We start from the raw sequence: 22,404 nt of genomic DNA on the forward strand, positions 1-22,404 counted from the left end.
GGAGCATCATATATATTTCCAAACACTGGATCAGTCAAGATCTTCACTTGTCTCTCAATAAAATTGGTGATGTCATTGAACGTTGGTCTCTGATTGCGCCTCTCCTGCAGCTCACAGGCTACGGTTCTCCACTTGTCTCTGAATTTGTAAGGCAACTTCCTTATAATGGAGAGCATATTGGCGGGCAGATCTAACTCATGCAAATATCCCACCCCTGCCATGGCGTTAGAACAGCCTCTGAGGAAAAGACTGTAATCCTGGAGAGCCTTTGCATCCTCCATTTTGATGGAAGGCCATGAAAGAGCTCTTTCCATATATGCTGCGGCTACTTTCTGCTCATTCCCAAAATGCTCCCTCAATAGAGCTTTGGCCTTGACGTAGCCCCTCTCTGGGTTAAAATGCTGGCAGCTTCTAACCAGTTCCTTAGGATGACCTCTAGTGTATTGCTCCAGGAAATAGAGTCTATCACTGTAACTCTGAGTGTTTCGTTCCACACCATTCTCAAAAGCTTTAGTAAACGCTTGATATTTTAATGGATCACCATCAAAAATTGGGATCTCTCTCTTTGGCAATGATGACAGGCATTGCTGTTGTATCAGAAGCGTAGTTATTTCATTTTGCTTCCTCATAATTCCTAGCGTATTGTTTTGATCCTCATTTTTTGATTCAAATGCTGCACTCCATAAATCTTCGTTTCGAGTTTGAGTGTTTCCATGAGCGTGGTGGTTCACTGAACGTTGTTTTGGATTAAGTGACACAGGCTCGGAATAGATGAACTGGGGTACAGCTTTCTCCTTAGGCTTTGCCCCTGGATCCATGTAATCATGTTTGGTTTCCTTTTGTTTCGGTGATGCTTGTGGAGTAAATGTTTTTGCGTTAGCATTGAGAGCTTTTGGTTTAGATTTTCCTTTCTCCAGGTAAGAGTTCATTCCATCGGAGCGCTTGGATGAGGTTCCACTTAAGATGCTCTGAGATCGTAGCACGTTTAATTTGGCCATGTGCACTGCAATGTCTTCATCCAATTTTAACTGCTCTTTCTTTCTCCTCAGTTGTTCCTCCTGCTCCTCCAGTTCCTGTTTGTCCTTCAGTAGTCTCTGCTCTTTCTTTCTCCTCAGTTGTTCCTCCTGCTCCTGCAGTTCCTGTTTGTCCTTCAGTAGTCTCTGCTCTTTCTTTCTCCTCAGTTGTTCCTCCTGCTCCTGCAGTTCCTGTTTGTCCTTCAGTAGTCTCTGTCTTGCCATTAAAGCTGCCAAATCAGCCTCAGCTTTAAGACGTGCAGAAGAAGCAGCAGAGGCAACAGACTTTCCTCCAGTAACATAGTTCTTGCTTCCCACGTTTGATACACTGTCACTTGGTTTTATGTTATCTTGCATGTCCTCTGTCATGATTATGGACACAGCCTGAGTTGGTGCTTGATGTTCATCCTCAGTTGGTAAATGAAGCACTTCTTCACTGACTGCATCAGGATCTGATTGACCAAGGCTGTTATTTTGCTGTGGCTCCTCAGCTTCACTAAGCCACCTTTTAACATCCTCTTCAAATGTGTTACCATATTTCATGATGCTGGCAAACCATTCATTTTGTTTATTTAGTTCGTCCTCAGGAAGTAAAGGAATCAACACATTATGTGATGTGATAGCATTTTCACAAAGTTGAATTAAGTTCTCCAGGTGAGACGTTTCCCTTGCTTTTCATAAGCGTTTTCATTTCAGGTATGAGCCCTTTAATTTTATTCACAAAGGTTTTGCGTTCATACTGAAGTTTTTCAATTTTATTTGCCCAGGCCTTGGCTGTGAGTTTCGTTTCTCTTTTTCCACACTCCATTTCAACACCAGCATTTATTTCACTCATCTTTATATTTTGATTTCACTTAATTTTTCTCCTTTTGAGATCCTTTAAAACATATCCTTTTGATTTATTCGTTTGCACCTTTGAAACACATGGACTTCAAAACTTGCAATAGCAGCATTTATTTGACTCCGTTTCCTCCATTCGTTTCCTTTTGGGTTTTCCTTCAATGTATTCTTTGTGCATTTAAATTGCATCCACAGCCAAAAAGGAAATTCATCCAAAAATCGTTCCACATAACGGCAGAGCAGCAGCAACGTCGGAGCGAGAGAGCGATATTTCACATATTTATAGCATGGAGATAACTTCAGCACCAGGATGTCTTGCAATAAATAACGCCGATGCGCCGAAAGATTCAGTCCTCAAGCCATCGCGCAATCATTCCCAATGAACAAACTGCAGTCAATTTACAAGCCGCATTTCTTCCATTAACATACAGCTTCATGCGCACATCCACAGGTGAGCTTGCCTGGCTGTAGTTCGCTTTGCAGCGGCTCCAAATTTGTTTGACAGCCAGCGCCTACCTCCGTACTTTATGTCCGATGGTTGTTGGATTTAATCAGCTTCCTCTTTTTGTCCTCTTGATCCGTTGATCCGTTGTGCTGTCCTGGTGTTTCCTTTTAAATGCCTTTTTTTTGTTGACAAAATATAGCGACTTCATCCAAAAGAGTCGCTGAGAGGCTGAAGCCGGGCCTTTCCTTTGTCTGACGCGCCACACATAAAAAATCTCCGAGATACAAAAAATGAGTTCAACCTTTTATTAAAGAAAATTAATGATCAACTTATGATACCGTGCACAAACTCATAATCAAAGCAATCACAGAGATTAAATGAATTAGCGGTCAACAAAAAATACGGCAACCCTGCTCACCCTCTCTCTTCCATGGCCACACAGGTGAACAGGTGCCTTTTATTAACAAAACGTCACCGCCCATAACCATTTGACCTACTTCCCGTGTCCACGTGATCACAACGAATCTAAATAATATCATAAATAATAACAAACACCACTATTCAAGTTTAAACTATCATGCACCTACAAAGAATCAATCCAAATTCATTCATGGCTCCTACACCAACCATTCCACCGAGGCCTTGCAGAGATGAAGAGGCCCCGAAATGTCCACCCCCAAGATGGACTGAGGTCTTAAACTACCCACACGGACAATCCAAATATCTTCTGGACAAAAAGAGTTCGTGGTCAGACAAGACAAAGGTTGAGCCGGTCACCTGAACATGAAACGTTTGATCTGAGTGGATTCAAGTCCCTGTTCAGGTGACCAGGTCTGAGGTCCACTTGCAAACGCCTCCTTTTTGCCCTCAAAATACGAGGGCAACAGGACAATCCCTTGGTACTCTATGGAAACTACATGAGGAGCCTGGCTTTTAACTGGAACTGGAAAGGCTTGTGGCCCCGCACACAAACCAAGTATCTTCTGATCAGCTGATCCTTAACATCAGCTGTCACAGACATTGGCGTCGTTTGGGGACCTCATCCTGATCCACGGTTACCACTGATTTGTAGAGTAAGTCAATAAGTCATCATACTCTTACAGGAAGACTCAGTCCAAACACTCAATTGCTGCAGGGCAAGTAGGTTCCACCAAGACTTGAACTTGGACCACTGGATTCAGAGTCCAGAGTGCTAACCATTACACCATGGAACCCTTTGTTTTGGATGTGACTGGCACCTTCTGGCGTAACAATGGAGGCTTTGCAAACCAGGACAACAACTTTGCTCTTTGATGAGCGCTAAGTATTTTCGGGTACAATCCAGGGGTCTTGTGCTCTCACGGAAATGGCTGTCCTTTTCCAACAGGAGTTGAGATGAAACGTATTCAAATAGACACTCAAATGATCACTCAATCAGAATGACTCCGTTTGCCAATTTCAGACTGCGTGACAAAGACTCAAGTCCAACTCCATTGACAGGGAAGCAGAAGTCCTTCAGACAAGACGGTATTGCCATTCTTTCCTGGCAGAAATAACATAAGAAACAGCTTGTCCTTGAACCTCTACAGTCCTCCGCGCTTCCAACTGAGCTATCAAAGGTCTTGTTGAGTTGGGGCAAATGAGTACAGCCAAGCGTTTGACGGCGTCTTCACTGTGTACTGCTTTCCTTTCCTGAGATGCCGGATGGTGGTCCAGAATCTCTTCGAAGCCGTCCGGAAGTCCTTCTCCATGGCTTCTCCAAACTCCTCCCATGTCAGAGTTATTGCCTCAGCGAATGCCAAAGCCGCGGACCGCTTGGCTTGTCGGTTCCTGTCAGCTGAAGTCCCATGAGCCAAAAAGGCCCAATAGAACTCCTTCAGCTTGACGGCATCCCTCACCAATGGCATCCACCTTAGGGCCACAGCCGCCTCGACAATGGAGGCACAGAACATCCCTGCCTCCTTCTGGATCTTGCAGGTCACTGGGAAGATATTCGGCTCAAAGGACCATTTGGTCCCGAACATGAAACTTTTGATCTGATTGTCCGGGATTCAAGTCCCTGTTCTGGTGACAAGGTCTGAGGTCCACTTGCAAACGCCTCATTTTGCCACAAAAGGCCCGATTAGCTCAGTCGGTAGAGCATGAGACTCTTAATCTCATGGTCGTGGGTTCGAGCCCCATGTTGGGCGATTCAGAAGTTTTATTGATACATCTGAAAGATATCTTTCCTGTTGAAAAGTGTTCAACATGCAAAAAACATTTCATTCCAAATACATAAAAACATGTATTTTGACCAAAGGCCTGGGGACTCACTTCGTAGGGCATCAGACTTTAAATCTGAGTGTTCAAGTCCCTTCAGAAGTCAAGCACATGTCCTTGTTCCTATTTGTCACCTTGACTTTTTTTGTAAAAGAAGGACTTCAAAGGCCATGTTTCCACCCAGTTTCGAACTGGGGACCTTTTGCGTGTTAGGCAAACGTGATAACCACAACACTATGGAAACCCGTAGGAAGGGGCTTTTAAGGGGACTGGTGAAGTCACAAAGCAGTTGCCAAAAAATGAAACACGACGATGTGTCCAAAGTGGGGGCAGATTGACAATTGTCCAAATAGACAAAGATGTCTCCTTTGTAGGGAAAATTGTTCCAGAAATTATGGGCTTTTCTTCAACAAAACAAGACATCACAATCGCGGCTTGAAAGAAACACCTTAGTCACCCTCGGGGTCACTTTGATATCTCGGTGGACTCAACTTGTGCCCTTGGAGTCAATGGTTTGTAAATAGGCTTGTAACCTCCTCTAACCTTGTCTGGATGGCTGGATGTCTGGCCTTTTGAAGAATTAAGTTAAGGTCCTTTCAGCCAGCCAATAAGCCTTTTCAAACTATTTGCCAAGTCGCAACATAAACAGGGATTGTTCTGAAAACCGGGCTTGAACCAGGGACCTTTAGAACTTCAGTCTAACTTTCTCCTAAGTGAGTATTTCAGCTTCTGAGGTGGTGTTCTGCTTTTTCAGTCGTGGGTAAAAGTGGGGGCAGGGTGAAGCTGTGTCTGTGCCACGTATGTTGCTGTGTACTTGGTCCAGTGTGTTCTCATCTTGGGTTGGAATGTCCCCATGTCCCCATGTTTTTATGTGCAGTGACAGCAGTTCACAGATAGCGCTGAAAGATGACCCGAACCGTTCGACCGAGGACCAAGACAAATCCTATCTCCACTCAAAACCTAACCAAATGTCAGTTCCCTGACCAGGAATCGAACAACAGCCGCGGTGGTGAGAGCACCAATTCCCAGCCACTAGACAACCAGGTACTGCATCATGGCTGCACTCCGAAAGGCAGAGACTGTGTCGCTTTGACGTACTCCAGCAAAGGAACCAAAATAGTTCTGAGACTGGACCTTTTCTGCCAACGCTGCATCAGCAGGGGAATTAGCTCAAATGGTAGAGCGCTCGCTTAGCATGTGAGAGGTAGCGGGATCAATGCCCGCATTCTCCATAAACTCCTTTGTTTTTTTGATGAAATGTTCCCACGTGGCGAATACTACTCCGGGCCCCAATCCCGATATCTAGGCCAAACACAGCCATAGGTATCACCCTAAACCCAGTCCTAACTGCATTCTCCCCTCTAGCACCTTGTCTTGTCTTGTTGTGGGATCAATGCCCGCAATCTTCAAGGAGTTCTTTGCCTTTTGTAGAAGAGATGTTGGGATTGGATCTACCCCTTAGCATCCGACAAATACCCCAAACCAGGGGAATTACCTCAAATGGTAAAGTGCTTGCTTAGCATGCGAGAAGTAGCAGAGTCGATACCCGCATTCTCCAAGGAATCCTTTGTATTTTGTAAAAGAGATGTGGGATCGGAAATGAGTCCAGGATCTATCCCTCAGCGTCAGACAAATACCCCAAACCTAATCCTGGCCGCGTTCTCTAGATTAGTCTCTTATAATGGAATAGTGAAGAAGCCCAGTACGTGATTTATTGTTCCCAAGTAGCGCATCAAGGTGACCCCAACCATTCCACCGAGGCCTTGCAGAGATGAAGAGGCCCCGAAATGTCCACCCCCAAGATGGACTGAGGTCTTAAACTACCCACACGGACAATCCAAATATCTTCTGGACAAAAAGAGTTCGTGGTCAGACAAGACAAAGGTTGAGCCGGTCACCTGAACATGAAACGTTTGATCTGAGTGTCCGGGATTCAAGTCCCTGTTCAGGTGACCAGGTCTGAGGTCCACTTGCAAACGCCTCCTTTTTGCCCTCAAAATACGAGGGCAACAGGACAATCCCTTGGTACTCTATGGAAACTACATGAGGAGCCTGGCTTTTAACTGGAACTGGAAAGGCTTGTGGCCCCGCACACAAACCAAGTATCTTCTGATCAGCTGATCCTTAACATCAGCTGTCACAGACATTGGCGTCGTTTGGGGACCTCATCCTGATCCACGGTTACCACTGATTTGTAGAGTAAGTCAATAAGTCATCATACTCTTACAGGAAGACTCAGTCCAAACACTCAATTGCTGCAGGGCAAGTAAGTTCCACCAAGACTTGAACTTGGACCACTGGATTCAGAGTCCAGAGTGCTAACCATTACACCATGGAACCCTTTGTTTTGGATGTGACTGGCACCTTCTGGCGTAACAATGGAGGCTTTGCAAACCAGGACAACAACTTTACTCTTTGATGAGCGCTAAGTATTTTCGGGTACAATCCAGGGGTCTTGTGCTCTCACGGAAATGGCTGTCCTTTTCCAACAGGAGTTGAGATGAAACGTATTCAAATAGACACTCAAATGATCACTCAACCAGAATGACTCCGTTTGCCAATTTAAGACTGCGTGACAAAGACTCAAGTCCAACTCCATTGACAGGGAAGCGGAAGTCCTTCAGACAAGACGGTATTGCCATTCTTTCCTGGCAGACATAACATAAGAAACAGCTTGTCCTTCGAGCCGGACTTGAACCAGCTACCTAAGGATGCCAACTTGAACCTCTACAGTCCTACGCGCTTCCAACTGAGCTATTGAAGGTCTTGTTGTGTTGGGGCAAATGAGTACAGCGTCTTCACTGTGTACTGCTTTCCTTTCCTGAGATGCCGGATGGTGGTCCAGAATGTCTTCGAAGCCGTCCGGAAGTCCTTCTCCATGGCTTCTCCAAACTCCTCCCATGTCAGAGTTATTGCCTCAGCAAATGCCAAAGCCGCGGACCGCTTGGCTTGTCGGTTCCTGTCAGCTGAAGTCCCATGAGCCAAAAAGGCCCAATAGAACTCCTTCAGCTTGACGGCATCCCTCACCAATGGCATCCACCTTAGGGCCACAGCCGCCTCGACAATGGAGGCACAGAACATCCCTGCCTCCTTCTGGATCTTGCAGATCACTGGGAAGATATTCGGCTCAAAGGACCATTTGGTCCCGAACATGAAACTTTTGATCTGATTGTCCGGGATTCAAGTCCCTGTTCTGGTGACAAGGTCTGAGGTCCACTTGCAAACGCCTAATTTTGCCACAAAACGCCCGATTAGTTCAGTCGGTAGAGCATGAGACTCTTAATCTCATGGTCGTGGGTTCGAGCCCCATGTTGGGCGATCCAGCAGTTTTATTGATACATCTGAAAGATATCTTTCCTGTTGAAAAGTGTTCAACATGCAAAAAACATTTCATTCCAAATACATAAAAACATGTCTTTTGACCAAAGGCCTGGGGACTCACTTCGTAGGGCATCAGACTTTAAATCTGAGTGTTCAAGTCCCTTCAGAGATCAAGCACATGTCGTTGTTCCTATTTGTCACCTTGACTTTTTTTGTAAAAGAAGGACTTCAAAGGCCATGTTTCCACCCAGTTTCGAACTGGGGACCTTTTGCGTGTGAGGCAAACGTGATAACCACAACACTATGGAAACCCGTAGGAAGGGGCTTTTAAGGGGACTGGTGAAGTCACAAAGCAGTTGCCAAAAAATGAAACACGACGATGTGTCCAAAGTGGGGGCAGATTGACAATTGTCCAAATAGACAAAGATGTCTCCTTTGTAGGGAAAATTGTTCCAGAAATAATGGGCTTTTCTTCAACAAAACAAGACATCATAATTGCGGCTTGAAAGAAACACCTTAGCCACCCTCGGGATCACTTTGATATCTCGGTGAACTCAACTTGTGCCCTTGGAGTCAATGGTTTGTAAATAGGCTTGTAACCTCCTCTAACCTTGTCTGGATGGCTGGATGTCTGGCCTTTTGAAGAATTAAGTTAAGGTCCTTTCAGCCAGCCAATCAGCCTTTTCAAACTATTTGCCAAGTCACAACATAAACAGGGATTGTTCTGAAAACCGGGCTTGAACCAGGGACCTTTAGAACTTCAGTCTAACGTTCTCCTAAGTGAGTATTTCAGCTTCTAAGGTGGTGTTCTGCTTTTTCAGTCGTGGGTAAAAGTGGGGGCAGGGTGAAGCTGTGTCTGTGCCACGTATGTTGCTGTGTACCTGGTCCAGTGTGTTCTCATCTTGGGTTGGAATGTCTCCATGCCGGTAACAGGTGGAGAATACAGCCCGTTGATGAGGATAAGAGCTACAGAAAATGGGAAGGATTTCACTGGTTGAAGTCTCCAGCTACCATAAAAACGGTCATGGGCCACAAGCCTTTTCTGAATTCCGCCTTGGCCAATCGACACTACATAAACTCAACAGCAGTCCTTGTTAGTATAGTGGCCAGTATCTCCGCCTGTCACATGGAAGATTACGCGGTTCGATTCCAAGACGGGGAGTTCCTGTTTTGTATGTCACGTTGAACCTTGAGCAGGGTTGCGGTTGCAACAACCAGTCCGGGAGAACAAGACCTCTATTCATCTTCTTCTCCAAGTGCTCAGCTGTGTTGTACAATCTGACAGTCCTTTGCTACCAAATCATTCCAGTCGTGGATAAAGGACCTGACCAGGAAAATGACAGCTGTGGGATTTCAACCAGTGGCCCCTGAGCGAAAGGAGCCTTAATCTGGTGCTTTAAACCACTCATCCACACAACCCAAAACCATGCCCTGATCAGGAAAAAACTGTGACCTTGTGAGGTTCGCTGACAACGGAGGACACTGAAATGGAGCCGCACATAGGAGGGTACCTGCACTGTTTACATGTCCGTTGACCAGGTAGACCGGGATTCAATTGGCGGACTTGAAATTGTTCTTATGTGCAGTGACAGCAGTTCACAGACAGCGCTGAAAGATGACCCGAACCGTCCGACCGAGGACCAAGACAAATCCTATCTCCAGTCAAAACCTAACCAAATGTCAGTTCCCTGACCGGGAATCGAACAACGGCCGCGGTGGTGAGAGCACCAAGTCCCAGCCACTAGACAACCAGGGACTGCATCATGGCTGCACTCTGAAAGGCAGAGACAGTGTCGCTTTGACGTACTCCAGCAAAGGAAAATAGTTCTGAGACTGGACCTTCTCTGCCAACACTGCATCAGCAGGGGAATTAGCTCGAATGGTAGAGCGCTCGCTTAGCATGTGAGAGGTAGAGGGATCAATGCCCGCATTCTCCATAAACTCCTTTGTTTTTTGATGAAATGTTCCCGAGTAGCGATTACTAATCTGGGCCCCAATCCCGATATCTAGGCCAAATACAGCCGTAGGTATCACCCTAAACTGGATTCAGAGTCCAGAGTGCTAACCATTACACCATGGAACCCTTTGTTTTGGATGTGACTGGCACCTTCTGGCGTAACAATGGAGGCTTTGCAAACCAGGACAACAACTTTACTCTCTGATGAGCGCAAAGTATTTTCAGGTACAATCCAGGGGTCTTGTGCTCTCATGGAAATGGCTGTCCTTTTCCAACAGGAGTTGAGATGAAACGTATTCAAACATACACTCAAATGATCACTCAGAATTACTGAGAATCAGGATTAGAATCAGAATTACTCCGTTTGCCAATTTCAGACTGCGTGACAAAGACTCTAGTCCAACTCCATTGACAGGGAGACAGAGGTCCTTCAGACAAGACGGTATTGCCATTCTTTCCTGGCAGACATAACATAAGAAACAGCTTGTCCTTCGAGCCGGATTTGAACCAGCGACCTAAGGATGCCAGCTTGAACCACTACAGTTCTCCGCTCTTCCAACTGAGCTATCGAAGGTCTTGTTGTTGAGTACAGCCAAGCGTTTGACAGCGTCTTCACTGTGTACTGCTTTCCTTTCCTGAGACGCCGGATGGTGGTCCAGAATCTCTTCGAAGCCGTCCGTAAGTCCTTCTCCATGGCTTCTCCAAACTCCTCCCATGTCAGAGTTTTTGCCTCAGCGAATGCCAAAGCCGCGGAACGCTAAACCCAGTCCTAACCTAAACCCAGTCCTAACTCCATTCTCCCCTCTAGCACCTTGTCTTGTTGTGGGATCAATGCCCACAGTCTCCAAGGAGTTCTTTGCCTTTTGTAGAAGAGATGTTGTGATTGGATCACCCCTTAGCATCCGACAAATACCCCAAACCAGGGGAATTACCTCAAATGGTAAAGTGCTTGCTTAGCATGCGAGAAGTAGCAGAGTCGATACCCGCATTCTCCAAGGAATCCTTTGTATTTTGTAAAAGAGATGTGGGATCGGAAATGAGTCCAGGATCTATCTATCTATCCCTCAGCGTCAGACAAATACCCCAAACCTAATCCTGGCCGCGTTCTCTAGATTAGTCTCTTATCATGGAATAGTGAAGAAACCCAGTACGTGATTTATTGTTCTCAAGTAGCGCATCAAGGTGACCCCAACCATTCCACCGAGGCCGAAGACAAATCCTACCTCCAGTCAAAACCTATCCAAATGTCAATTCCCTGAACGTAAATCGAACCCGGACCACAGCGGTGAGAGCACCGAATCCTAGCCACTAGACCACCAGGGACCGCTTTTGGTCTGCACTCAGAAAGGCAGAGACTGTGTCGCTTCTCTTTGGCCTTCTCGGTGTTGAGGATGAGGCAGCAGAAGTCTTGTGGCATTTTGGACTTGACCACAGGAGGAGGATAAAAGAGATTGGTTTCACATTTAATACTTCTCCTCACCGCCTGAACAGGGACTTGAACCCTGGACCCTCAGATTAAAAGTCTGATGCTCTACCAACTGAGCTATCCAGGCCCTTGATAAATAAGGACAACTCAATGAAGACAAAATCTTCTGGCATACTGTACTTGTCCTTGCAGAGATGAAGAGGCCCCGGTCCCGAAATGTCCACCCCCAAGATGGACTGAGGTCTTAAACTACCCACATGGACAATCCAAATATCTTCTGGACAAAAAGAGTTTGTCGTCAGACAAGAGAAAGGTTGAGCCAGTCACCTGAACATGAAACTTTTGATCTGAGTGTCCGGGATTCAAGTCCCTGTTCAGGTGACCAGGTCTGAGGTCCACTTGCAAACGCCTCCTTTTTGCCCTCAAACCACGAGGGCAACAGGACAATCCCTTGGTACTCTATGGAAACTACATGAGGAGACTGGCTTTTAACTGGAACTGGAAAGACTTGTGGCCCCGCACGACTTGTGGCCCCGCACACAAACCAAGTATCTTCTGATCAGCTGATCCTTGACATCAGCTGTCACAGACATTGGCGTCGTTTGGGGACCTCATCCTGATCCACGGTTACCACTGATTTGTAGAGTAAGTCAATAAGTCATCATACTCTTACAGGAAGACTCGGTCCAAACACTCAATTGCTGCAGGGCAAGTAGGTTCCACCAAGACTTGAACTTGGACCACTGGATTCAGAGTCCAGAGTGCTAACCATTACACCATGGAACCCTTTGTTTTGAATGTGACTGGCACCTTCCTTCTCCATGGCTTCTCCAAACTCCTCCCATGTCAGAGTTTTTGCCTCAGCGAATGCCAAAGCCGCGGACCGCTTGGCCTGTCGGTTCCCATCAGCTGAAGTCCCATGAGCCAAAAAGGCCCAATAGAACTCCTTCAGCTTGACGACATCCCTCACCAATGGTATCCACCAACGGGTTCTAGGATTATCGCCACGACAGGCCCTGACCACCTTAGGGCCACAGCTGCCTCGACAATGGAGGCACAGAACATCCCTGCCTCCCTCTGGATCTTGCAGGTCACTGGGAAGATATTCGGCTCGAAGGACCATTTGGTCCCGAACATGAAACTTTTGATCTGAGTGTCCCGGATTCAAGTCCCTGTTCAGGTGACCAGGTCTGAGGTCCACTTGCAAAGGCCTCCTTTAGCCCTCAAAATACAAGGACAACACCTTGGTACTTTATGGAAGCTACATGAGGAGCCGGGCTTTTAACTGGAACTGGAAAGACTTGCGGCCCCGCACTGTCAATAGGGGGTTTTGAACCCACGCCTCATTAGAGACTGCAAACTGAATGCAGCGCCTTCGACCGCTCGGCCATCCTGACCCTTCAGGATCCATTTGAAGGTTCTCTTAATGGTTTTTAAATGTCTTAGGGGTTGTGGGCCTTCTTATTTTTCTTTTATGTTATGAACCCTCGCGGTCCATCAGGTCCTCCAACACCGACCTGTTATGTATTCCCAGCCCATCAGTCATCCGGGAAATATGGATTGTGTGTCCAAACTGGGGATGGATGCTCGTGTACACACCTTCAGACATCAAGAACATATCCTTGTTCCTATTTGTCATCTTGATTTTTTTTTGTAAAAGGAGGTCTTGAAAGGCCATGTTTCCACCCAGTTTCGAACTGGGGACCTTTTGCGTGTGAGGCAAACGTGATAACCACTACACTATGGAAACCTGAAGGAAGGGGCTTTTAAGGGGACTGGTGAAGTCACAAAGCAGTTGCCAAACAATGAAACACGACGATGTGTCCAAAGTGGGGGCAGATTGACAATTGTCCAAATGGACAAAGATTTCTCCTTTGTAGGGAAAATTGTTCCAGAAATAATGGGCTTTTCTTCAACAAAACAAGACATCATAATTGCGGCTTGAAAGAAACACCTTAGCCACCCTCGGGATCACTTTGATATCTCGGTGAACTCAACTTGTGCCCTTGGAGTCAATGGTTTGTAAATAGGCTTGTAACCTCCTCTAACCTTGTCTGGATGGCTGGATGTCTGGCCTTTTGAAGAACTAAGTTAAGGTCCTTTCAGCCAGCCAATAAGCCTTTTCAAACTATTTGCCAAGTCACAACATAAACAGGGATTGTTCTGAAAACCGGGCTTGAACCAGGGACCTTTAGAACTTCAGTCTAACGTTCTCCTAAGTGAGTATTTCAGCTTCTAAGGTGGTGTTCTGCTTTTTGAGTCGTGGGTAAAAGTGGGGGCAGGGTGAAGCTGTGTCTGTGCCACGTATGTTGCTGTGTACCTGGTCCAGTGTGTTCTCATCTTGGGTTGGAATGTCCCCATGCCGGTAACAGGTGGGGAATACAGTCCGTTGATGAGGATAAGAGCTACAGAAAATGGGAAGGATTTCACTGGTTGAAGTCTCCAGCTACCATAAAAACGGTCATGGGCCACAAGCCTTTTCTGAATTCCGCCTTGGCCAATCGACACTACATAAACTCAACAGCAGTCCTTGTTAGTATAATGGCCAGTATCTCCGCCTGTCACATGGAAGATTACGCGGTTCGATTCCCAGACGGGGAGTTCCTGTTTTGTATGTCACGTTGAACCTTGAGCAGGGTTGCGGTTGCAACAACCAGTCCGGGAGAACAAGACCTCTATTCATCTTCTTCTCCAAGTGCTCAGCTGTGTTGTACAATCTGACAGTCCTTTGCTACCAAATCATTCCAGTCGTAGATAAAGGACCTGACCAGGAAAATGACAGCTGTGGGATTTCAACCAGTGGCCCCTGAGCGAAAGGAGCCTTAATCTGGTGCTTTAGACCACTCATCCACACAACCCAAAACCGTGCCCTGATCAGGAAAAAAACTGTGACCTTGTGAGGTTCGCTGACAACGGAGGACACTGAAATGGAGCCGCACATAGGAGGGTACCTGCACTGTTTACATGTCCGTTGACCAGGTAGACCGGGATTCAATTGGCGGACTTGAAATTGTTCTTATGTGCAGTGACAGCAGTTCACAGACAGCGCTGAAAGATGACCCGAACCGTCCGACCGAGGACCAAGACAAATCCTATCTCCAGTCAAAACCTAACCAAATGTCAGTTCCCTGACCGGGAATCGAACAACGGCCGCGGTGGTGAGAGCACCAAGTCCCAGCCACTAGACAACCAGGGACTGCATCATGGCTGCACTCTGAAAGGCAGAGACAGTGTCGCTTTGACGTACTCCAGCAAAGGAAAATAGTTCTGAGACTGGACCTTCTCTGCCAACACTGCATCAGCAGGGGAATTAGCTCGAATGGTAGAGCGCTCGCTTAGCATGTGAGAGGTAGAGGGATCAATGCCCGCATTCTCCATAAACTCCTTTGTTTTTTGATGAAATGTTCCCGAGTAGCGATTACTAATCTGGCCCCCAATCCCGATATCTAGGCCAAATACAGCCGTAGGTATCACCCTAAACTGGATTCAGAGTCCAGAGTGCTAACCATTACACCATGGAACCCTTTGTTTTGGATGTGACTGGCACCTTCTGGCGTAACAATGGAGGCTTTGCAAACCAGGACAACAACTTTACTCTCTGACGAGCGCAAAGTATTTTCAGGTACAATCCAGGGGTCTTGTGCTCTCATGGAAATGGCTGTCCTTTTCCAACAGGAGTTGAGATGAAACGTATTCAAACATACACTCAAATGATCACTCAGAATTACTGAGAATCAGGATTAGAATCAGAATTACTCCGTTTGCCAATTTCAGACTGCGTGACAAAGACTCTAGTCCAACTCCATTGACAGGGAGACAGAGGTCCTTCAGACAAGACGGTATTGCCATTCTTTCCTGGCAGACATAACATAAGAAACAGCTTGTCCTTCGAGCCGGATTTGAACCAGCGACCTAAGGATGCCAGCTTGAACCACTACAGTCCTCCGCTCTTCCAACTGAGCTATCGAAGGTCTTGTTGTTGAGTACAGCCAAGCGTTTGACAGCGTCTTCACTGTGTACTGCTTTCCTTTCCTGAGACGCCGGATGGTGGTCCAGAATCTCTTCGAAGCCGTCCGGAAGTCCTTCTCCATGGCTTCTCCAAACTCCTCCCATGTCAGAGTTTTTGCCTCAGCGAATGCCAAAGCCGCGGAACGCTAAACCCAGTCCTAACCTAAACCCAGTCCTAACTGCATTCTCCCCTCTAGCACCTTGTCTTGTTGTGGGATCAATGCCCACAGTCTCCAAGGAGTTCTTTGCCTTTTGTAGAAGAGATGTTGTGATTGGATCACCCCTGAGCATCCGACAAATACCCCAAACCAGGGGAATTACCTCAAATGGTAAAGTGCTTGCTTAGCATGCGAGAAGTAGCAGAGTCGATACCCGCATTCTCCAAGGAATCCTTTGTATTTTGTAAAAGAGATGTGGGATCGGAAATGAGTCCAGGATCTATCTATCTATCCCTCAGCGTCAGACAAATACCCCAAACCTAATCCTGGCCGCGTTCTCTAGATTAGTCTCTTATCATGGAATAGTGAAGAAACCCAGTACGTGATTTATTGTTCTCAAGTAGCGCATCAAGGTGACCCCAACCATTCCACCGAGGCCGAAGACAAATCCTACCTCCAGTCAAAACCTATCCAAATGTCAATTCCCTGAACGTAAATCGAACCCGGACCACAGCGGTGAGAGCACCGAATCCTAGCCACTAGACCACCAGGGACCGCTTTTGGTCTGCACTCAGAAAGGCAGAGACTGTGTCGCTTCTCTTTGGCCTTCTCGGTGTTGAGGATGAGGCAGCAGAAGTCTTGTGGCATTTTGGACTTGACCACAGGAGGAGGATAAAAGAGATTGGTTTCACATTTAATACTTCTCCTCACCGCCTGAACAGGGACTTGAACCCTGGACCCTCAGATTAAAAGTCTGATGCTCTACCAACTGAGCTATCCAGGCCCTTGATAAATAAGGACAACTCAATGAAGACAAAATCTTCTGGCATACTGTACTTGTCCTTGCAGAGATGAAGAGGCCCCGGTCCCGAAATGTCCACCCCCAAGATGGACTGAGGTCTTAAACTACCCACATGGACAATCCAAATATCTTCTGGACAAAAAGAGTTTGTCGTCAGACAAGAGAAAGGTTGAGCCAGTCACCTGAACATGAAACTTTTGATCTGAGTGTCCGGGATTCAAGTCCCTGTTCAGGTGACCAGGTCTGAGGTCCACTTGCAAACGCCTCCTTTTTGCCCTCAAACCACGAGGGCAACAGGACAATCCCTTGGTACTCTATGGAAACTACATGAGGAGACTGGCTTTTAACTGGAACTGGAAAGACTTGTGGCCCCGCACGACTTGTGGCCCCGCACACAAACCAAGTATCTTCTGATCAGCTGATCCTTGACATCAGCTGTCACAGACATTGGCGTCGTTTGGGGACCTCATCCTGATCCACGGTTACCACTGATTTGTAGAGTAAGTCAATAAGTCATCATACTCTTACAGGAAGACTCGGTCCAAACACTCAATTGCTGCAGGGCAAGTAGGTTCCACCAAGACTTGAACTTGGACCACTGGATTCAGAGTCCAGAGTGCTAACCATTACACCATGGAACCCTTTGTTTTGGATGTGACTGGCACCTTCCTTCTCCATGGCTTCTCCAAACTCCTCCCATGTCAGAGTTTTTGCCTCAGCGAATGCCAAAGCCGCGGACCGCTTGGCCTGTCGGTTCCCGTCAGCTGAAGTCCCATGAGCCAAAAAGGCCCAATAGAACTCCTTCAGCTTGACGACATCCCTCACCAATGGTATCCACCAACGGGTTCTAGGATTATCGCCACGACAGGCCCTGACCACCTTAGGGCCACAGCCGCCTCGACAATGGAGGCACAGAACATCCCTGCCTCCCTCTGGATCTTGCAGGTCACTGGGAAGATATTCGGCTCGAAGGACCATTTGGTCCCGAACATGAAACTTTTGATCTGAGTGTCCCGGATTCAAGTCCCTGTTCAGGTGACCAGGTCTGAGGTCCACTTGCAAAGGCCTCCTTTAGCCCTCAAAATACAAGGACAACACCTTGGTACTTTATGGAAGCTACATGAGGAGCCGGGCTTTTAACTGGAACTGGAAAGACTTGCGGCCCCGCACTGTCAATAGGGGGATTTGAACCCACGCCTCATTAGAGACTGCAAACTGAATGCAGCGCCTTCGACCGCTCGGCCATCCTGACCCTTCAGGATCCATTTGAAGGTTCTCTTAATGGTTTTTAAATGTCTTAGGGGTTGTGGGCCTTCTTATTTTTCTTTTATGTTATGAACCCTCGCGGTCCATCAGGTCCTCCAACACCGACCTGTTATGTATTCCCAGCCCATCAGTCATCCGGGAAATATGGATTGTGTGTCCAAACTGGGGATGGATGCTCGTGTACACACCTTCAGACATCAAGAACATATCCTTGTTCCTATTTGTCATCTTGATTTTTTTTTGTAAAAGGAGGTCTTGAAAGGCCATGTTTCCACCCAGTTTCGAACTGGGGACCTTTTGCGTGTGAGGCAAACGTGATAACCACTACACTATGGAAACCTGAAGGAAGGGGCTTTTAAGGGGACTGGTGAAGTCACAAAGCAGTTGCCAAACAATGAAACACGACGATGTGTCCAAAGTGGGGGCAGATTGACAATTGTCCAAATGGACAAAGATTTCTCCTTTGTAGGGAAAATTGTTCCAGAAATAATGGGCTTTTCTTCAACAAAACAAGACATCATAATTGCGGCTTGAAAGAAACACCTTAGCCACCCTCGGGATCACTTTGATATCTCGGTGAACTCAACTTGTGCCCTTGGAGTCAATGGTTTGTAAATAGGCTTGTAACCTCCTCTAACCTTGTCTGGATGGCTGGATGTCTGGCCTTTTGAAGAATTAAGTTAAGGTCCTTTCAGCCAGCCAATAAGCCTTTTCAAACTATTTGCCAAGTCACAACATAAACAGGGATTGTTCTGAAAACCGGGCTTGAACCAGGGACCTTTAGAACTTCAGTCTAACGTTCTCCTAAGTGAGTATTTCAGCTTCTAAGGTGGTGTTCTGCTTTTTGAGTCGTGGGTAAAAGTGGGGGCAGGGTGAAGCTGTGTCTGTGCCACGTATGTTGCTGTGTACCTGGTCCAGTGTGTTCTCATCTTGGGTTGGAATGTCCCCATGCCGGTAACAGGTGGGGAATACAGTCCGTTGATGAGGATAAGAGCTACAGAAAATGGGAAGGATTTCACTGGTTGAAGTCTCCAGCTACCATAAAAACGGTCATGGGCCACAAGCCTTTTCTGAATTCCGCCTTGGCCAATCGACACTACATAAACTCAACAGCAGTCCTTGTTAGTATAGTGGCCAGTATCTCCGCCTGTCACATGGAAGATTAAGCGGTTCGATTCCCAGACGGGGAGTTCCTGTTTTGTATGTCACGTTGAACCTTGAGCAGGGTTGCGGTTGCAACAACCAGTCCGGGAGAACAAGACCTCTATTCATCTTCTTCTCCAAGTGCTCAGCTGTGTTGTACAATCTGACAGTCCTTTGCTACCAAATCATTCCAGTCGTGGATAAAGGACCTGACCAGGAAAATGACAGCTGTGGGATTTCAACCAGTGGCCCCTGAGCGAAAGGAGCCTTAATCTGGTGCTTTAGACCACTCATCCACACAACCCAAAACCGTGCCCTGATCAGGAAAAAAACTGTGACCTTGTGAGGTTCGCTGACAACGGAGGACACTGAAATGGAGCCGCACATAGGAGGGTACCTGCACTGTTTACATGTCCGTTGACCAGGTAGACCGGGATTCAATTGGCGGACTTGAAATTGTTCTTATGTGCAGTGACAGCAGTTCACAGACAGCGCTGAAAGATGACCCGAACCGTCCGACCGAGGACCAAGACAAATCCTATCTCCAGTCAAAACCTAACCAAATGTCAGTTCCCTGACCGGGAATCGAACAACGGCCGCGGTGGTGAGAGCACCAAGTCCCAGCCACTAGACAACCAGGGACTGCATCATGGCTGCACTCTGAAAGGCAGAGACAGTGTCGCTTTGACGTACTCCAGCAAAGGAAAATAGTTCTGAGACTGGACCTTCTCTGCCAACACTGCAGCAGCAGGGGAATTAGCTCGAATGGTAGAGCGCTCGCTTAGCATGTGAGAGGTAGAGGGATCAATGCCCGCATTCTCCATAAACTCCTTTGTTTTTTGATGAAATGTTCCCGAGTAGCGATTACTAATCTGGGCCCCAATCCCGATATCTAGGCCAAATACAGCCGTAGGTATCACCCTAAACTGGATTCAGAGTCCAGAGTGCTAACCATTACACCATGGAACCCTTTGTTTTGGATGTGACTGGCACCTTCTGGCGTAACAATGGAGGCTTTGCAAACCAGGACAACAACTTTACTCTCTGACGAGCGCAAAGTATTTTCAGGTACAATCTAGGGGTCTTGTGCTCTCATGGAAATGGCTGTCCTTTTCCAACAGGAGTTGAGATGAAACGTATTCAAACATACACTCAAATGATCACTCAGAATTACTGAGAATCAGGATTAGAATCAGAATTACTCCGTTTGCCAATTTCAGACTGCGTGACAAAGACTCTAGTCCAACTCCATTGACAGGGAGACAGAGGTCCTTCAGACAAGACGGTATTGCCATTCTTTCCTGGCAGACATAACATAAGAAACAGCTTGTCCTTCGAGCCGGATTTGAACCAGCGACCTAAGGATGCCAGCTTGAACCACTACAGTCCTCCGCTCTTCCAACTGAGCTATCGAAGGTCTTGTTGTTGAGTACAGCCAAGCGTTTGACAGCGTCTTCACTGTGTACTGCTTTCCTTTCCTGAGACGCCGGATGGTGGTCCAGAATCTCTTCGAAGCCGTCCGGAAGTCCTTCTCCATGGCTTCTCCAAACTCCTCCCATGTCAGAGTTTTTGCCTCAGCGAATGCCAAAGCCGCGGAACGCTAAACCCAGTCCTAACCTAAACCCAGTCCTAACTGCATTCTCCCCTCTAGCACCTTGTCTTGTTGTGGGATCAATGCCCACAGTCTCCAAGGAGTTCTTTGCCTTTTGTAGAAGAGATGTTGTGATTGGATCACCCCTGAGCATCCGACAAATACCCCAAACCAGGGGAATTACCTCAAATGGTAAAGTGCTTGCTTAGCATGCGAGAAGTAGCAGAGTCGATACCCGCATTCTCCAAGGAATCCTTTGTATTTTGTAAAAGAGATGTGGGATCGGAAATGAGTCCAGGATCTATCTATCTATCCCTCAGCGTCAGACAAATACCCCAAACCTAATCCTGGCCGCGTTCTCTAGATTAGTCTCTTATCATGGAATAGTGAAGAAACCCAGTACGTGATTTATTGTTCTCAAGTAGCGCATCAAGGTGACCCCAACCATTCCACCGAGGCCGAAGACAAATCCTACCTCCAGTCAAAACCTATCCAAATGTCAATTCCCTGAACGTAAATCGAACCCGGACCACAGCGGTGAGAGCACCGAATCCTAGCCACTAGACCACCAGGGACCGCTTTTGGTCTGCACTCAGAAAGGCAGAGACTGTGTCGCTTCTCTTTGGCCTTCTCGGTGTTGAGGATGAGGCAGCAGAAGTCTTGTGGCATTTTGGACTTGACCACAGGAGGAGGATAAAAGAGATTGGTTTCACATTTAATACTTCTCCTCACCGCCTGAACAGGGACTTGAACCCTGGACCCTCAGATTAAAAGTCTGATGCTCTACCAACTGAGCTATCCAGGCCCTTGATAAATAAGGACAACTCAATGAAGACAAAATCTTCTGGCATACTGTACTTGTCCTTGCAGAGATGAAGAGGCCCCGGTCCCGAAATGTCCACCCCCAAGATGGACTGAGGTCTTAAACTACCCACATGGACAATCCAAATATCTTCTGGACAAAAAGAGTTTGTCGTCAGACAAGAGAAAGGTTGAGCCAGTCACCTGAACATGAAACTTTTGATCTGAGTGTCCGGGATTCAAGTCCCTGTTCAGGTGACCAGGTCTGAGGTCCACTTGCAAACGCCTCCTTTTTGCCCTCAAACCACGAGGGCAACAGGACAATCCCTTGGTACTCTATGGAAACTACATGAGGAGACTGGCTTTTAACTGGAACTGGAAAGACTTGTGGCCCCGCACGACTTGTGGCCCCGCACACAAACCAAGTATCTTCTGATCAGCTGATCCTTGACATCAGCTGTCACAGACATTGGCGTCGTTTGGGGACCTCATCCTGATCCACGGTTACCACTGATTTGTAGAGTAAGTCAATAAGTCATCATACTCTTACAGGAAGACTCGGTCCAAACACTCAATTGCTGCAGGGCAAGTAGGTTCCACCAAGACTTGAACTTGGACCACTGGATTCAGAGTCCAGAGTGCTAACCATTACACCATGGAACCCTTTGTTTTGGATGTGACTGGCACCTTCCTTCTCCATGGCTTCTCCAAACTCCTCCCATGTCAGAGTTTTTGCCTCAGCGAATGCCAAAGCCGCGGACCGCTTGGCCTGTCGGTTCCCGTCAGCTGAAGTCCCATGAGCCAAAAAGGCCCAATAGAACTCCTTCAGCTTGACGACATCCCTCACCAATGGTATCCACCAACGGGTTCTAGGATTATCGCCACGACAGGCCCTGACCACCTTAGGGCCACAGCCGCCTCGACAATGGAGGCACAGAACATCCCTGCCTCCCTCTGGATCTTGCAGGTCACTGGGAAGATATTCGGCTCGAAGGACCATTTGGTCCCGAACATGAAACTTTTGATCTGAGTGTCCCGGATTCAAGTCCCTGTTCAGGTGACCAGGTCTGAGGTCCACTTGCAAAGGCCTCCTTTAGCCCTCAAAATACAAGGACAACACCTTGGTACTTTATGGAAGCTACATGAGGAGCCGGGCTTTTAACTGGAACTGGAAAGACTTGCGGCCCCGCACTGTCAATAGGGGGATTTGAACCCACGCCTCATTAGAGACTGCAAACTGAATGCAGCGCCTTCGACCGCTCGGCCATCCTGACCCTTCAGGATCCATTTGAAGGTTCTCTTAATGGTTTTTAAATGTCTTAGGGGTTGTGGGCCTTCTTATTTTTCTTTTATGTTATGAACCCTCGCGGTCCATCAGGTCCTCCAACACCGACC

At 47.2% G+C, this 22,404-nt stretch overlaps 15 non-coding genes across 15 annotated transcripts; 1 reads left to right on the top strand and 14 right to left on the bottom strand.

Moving 5' to 3' along the window:
- Nucleotides 1–3,440: 3,440 nt before the first annotated feature.
- On the bottom strand, nt 3,441–3,512 carry trnaq-cug (transfer RNA glutamine (anticodon CUG)). Its single transcript has one exon. It is a non-coding gene; the product is annotated as a tRNA-Gln (tRNA).
- An 881-nt stretch (nt 3,513–4,393) lies between these two features.
- On the top strand, nt 4,394–4,466 carry trnak-cuu (transfer RNA lysine (anticodon CUU)). The gene has a single exon. It is a non-coding gene; the product is annotated as a tRNA-Lys (tRNA).
- Nucleotides 4,467–4,707: 241 nt separating this feature from the next.
- On the bottom strand, nt 4,708–4,780 carry trnav-aac (transfer RNA valine (anticodon AAC)). The gene has a single exon. It is a non-coding gene; the product is annotated as a tRNA-Val (tRNA).
- Nucleotides 4,781–8,095: 3,315 nt separating this feature from the next.
- trnav-cac (transfer RNA valine (anticodon CAC)) lies at nt 8,096–8,168 on the bottom strand. Its single transcript has one exon. It is a non-coding gene; the product is annotated as a tRNA-Val (tRNA).
- A 2,133-nt stretch (nt 8,169–10,301) lies between these two features.
- trnay-gua (transfer RNA tyrosine (anticodon GUA)) lies at nt 10,302–10,388 on the bottom strand. Its single transcript is given in 2 exon segments — nt 10,302–10,337; nt 10,352–10,388. It is a non-coding gene; the product is annotated as a tRNA-Tyr (tRNA).
- A 906-nt stretch (nt 10,389–11,294) lies between these two features.
- trnak-uuu (transfer RNA lysine (anticodon UUU)) lies at nt 11,295–11,367 on the bottom strand. Its single transcript has one exon. It is a non-coding gene; the product is annotated as a tRNA-Lys (tRNA).
- A 587-nt stretch (nt 11,368–11,954) lies between these two features.
- On the bottom strand, nt 11,955–12,026 carry trnaq-cug (transfer RNA glutamine (anticodon CUG)). Its single transcript has one exon. It is a non-coding gene; the product is annotated as a tRNA-Gln (tRNA).
- An 891-nt stretch (nt 12,027–12,917) lies between these two features.
- trnav-cac (transfer RNA valine (anticodon CAC)) lies at nt 12,918–12,990 on the bottom strand. Its single transcript has one exon. It is a non-coding gene; the product is annotated as a tRNA-Val (tRNA).
- A 2,134-nt stretch (nt 12,991–15,124) lies between these two features.
- Nucleotides 15,125–15,211, bottom strand: trnay-gua (transfer RNA tyrosine (anticodon GUA)). Its single transcript is given in 2 exon segments — nt 15,125–15,160; nt 15,175–15,211. It is a non-coding gene; the product is annotated as a tRNA-Tyr (tRNA).
- A 906-nt stretch (nt 15,212–16,117) lies between these two features.
- Nucleotides 16,118–16,190, bottom strand: trnak-uuu (transfer RNA lysine (anticodon UUU)). Its single transcript has one exon. It is a non-coding gene; the product is annotated as a tRNA-Lys (tRNA).
- A 587-nt stretch (nt 16,191–16,777) lies between these two features.
- trnaq-cug (transfer RNA glutamine (anticodon CUG)) lies at nt 16,778–16,849 on the bottom strand. Its single transcript has one exon. It is a non-coding gene; the product is annotated as a tRNA-Gln (tRNA).
- An 891-nt stretch (nt 16,850–17,740) lies between these two features.
- Nucleotides 17,741–17,813, bottom strand: trnav-cac (transfer RNA valine (anticodon CAC)). The gene has a single exon. It is a non-coding gene; the product is annotated as a tRNA-Val (tRNA).
- Nucleotides 17,814–19,947: 2,134 nt separating this feature from the next.
- On the bottom strand, nt 19,948–20,034 carry trnay-gua (transfer RNA tyrosine (anticodon GUA)). The gene is given in 2 exon segments: nt 19,948–19,983; nt 19,998–20,034. It is a non-coding gene; the product is annotated as a tRNA-Tyr (tRNA).
- Nucleotides 20,035–20,940: 906 nt separating this feature from the next.
- trnak-uuu (transfer RNA lysine (anticodon UUU)) lies at nt 20,941–21,013 on the bottom strand. The gene has a single exon. It is a non-coding gene; the product is annotated as a tRNA-Lys (tRNA).
- A 587-nt stretch (nt 21,014–21,600) lies between these two features.
- trnaq-cug (transfer RNA glutamine (anticodon CUG)) lies at nt 21,601–21,672 on the bottom strand. Its single transcript has one exon. It is a non-coding gene; the product is annotated as a tRNA-Gln (tRNA).
- Nucleotides 21,673–22,404: the final 732 nt, after the last annotated feature.

Source organism: Doryrhamphus excisus, linkage group LG6 (genome assembly GCF_037039965.1).
Source record: "Doryrhamphus excisus strain RoL-2023G ecotype Guam linkage group LG6, RoL_Dexc_Guam_v1.1, whole genome shotgun sequence".
Taxonomy (NCBI): Eukaryota; Metazoa; Chordata; class Actinopteri; order Syngnathiformes; family Syngnathidae; genus Doryrhamphus; species Doryrhamphus excisus.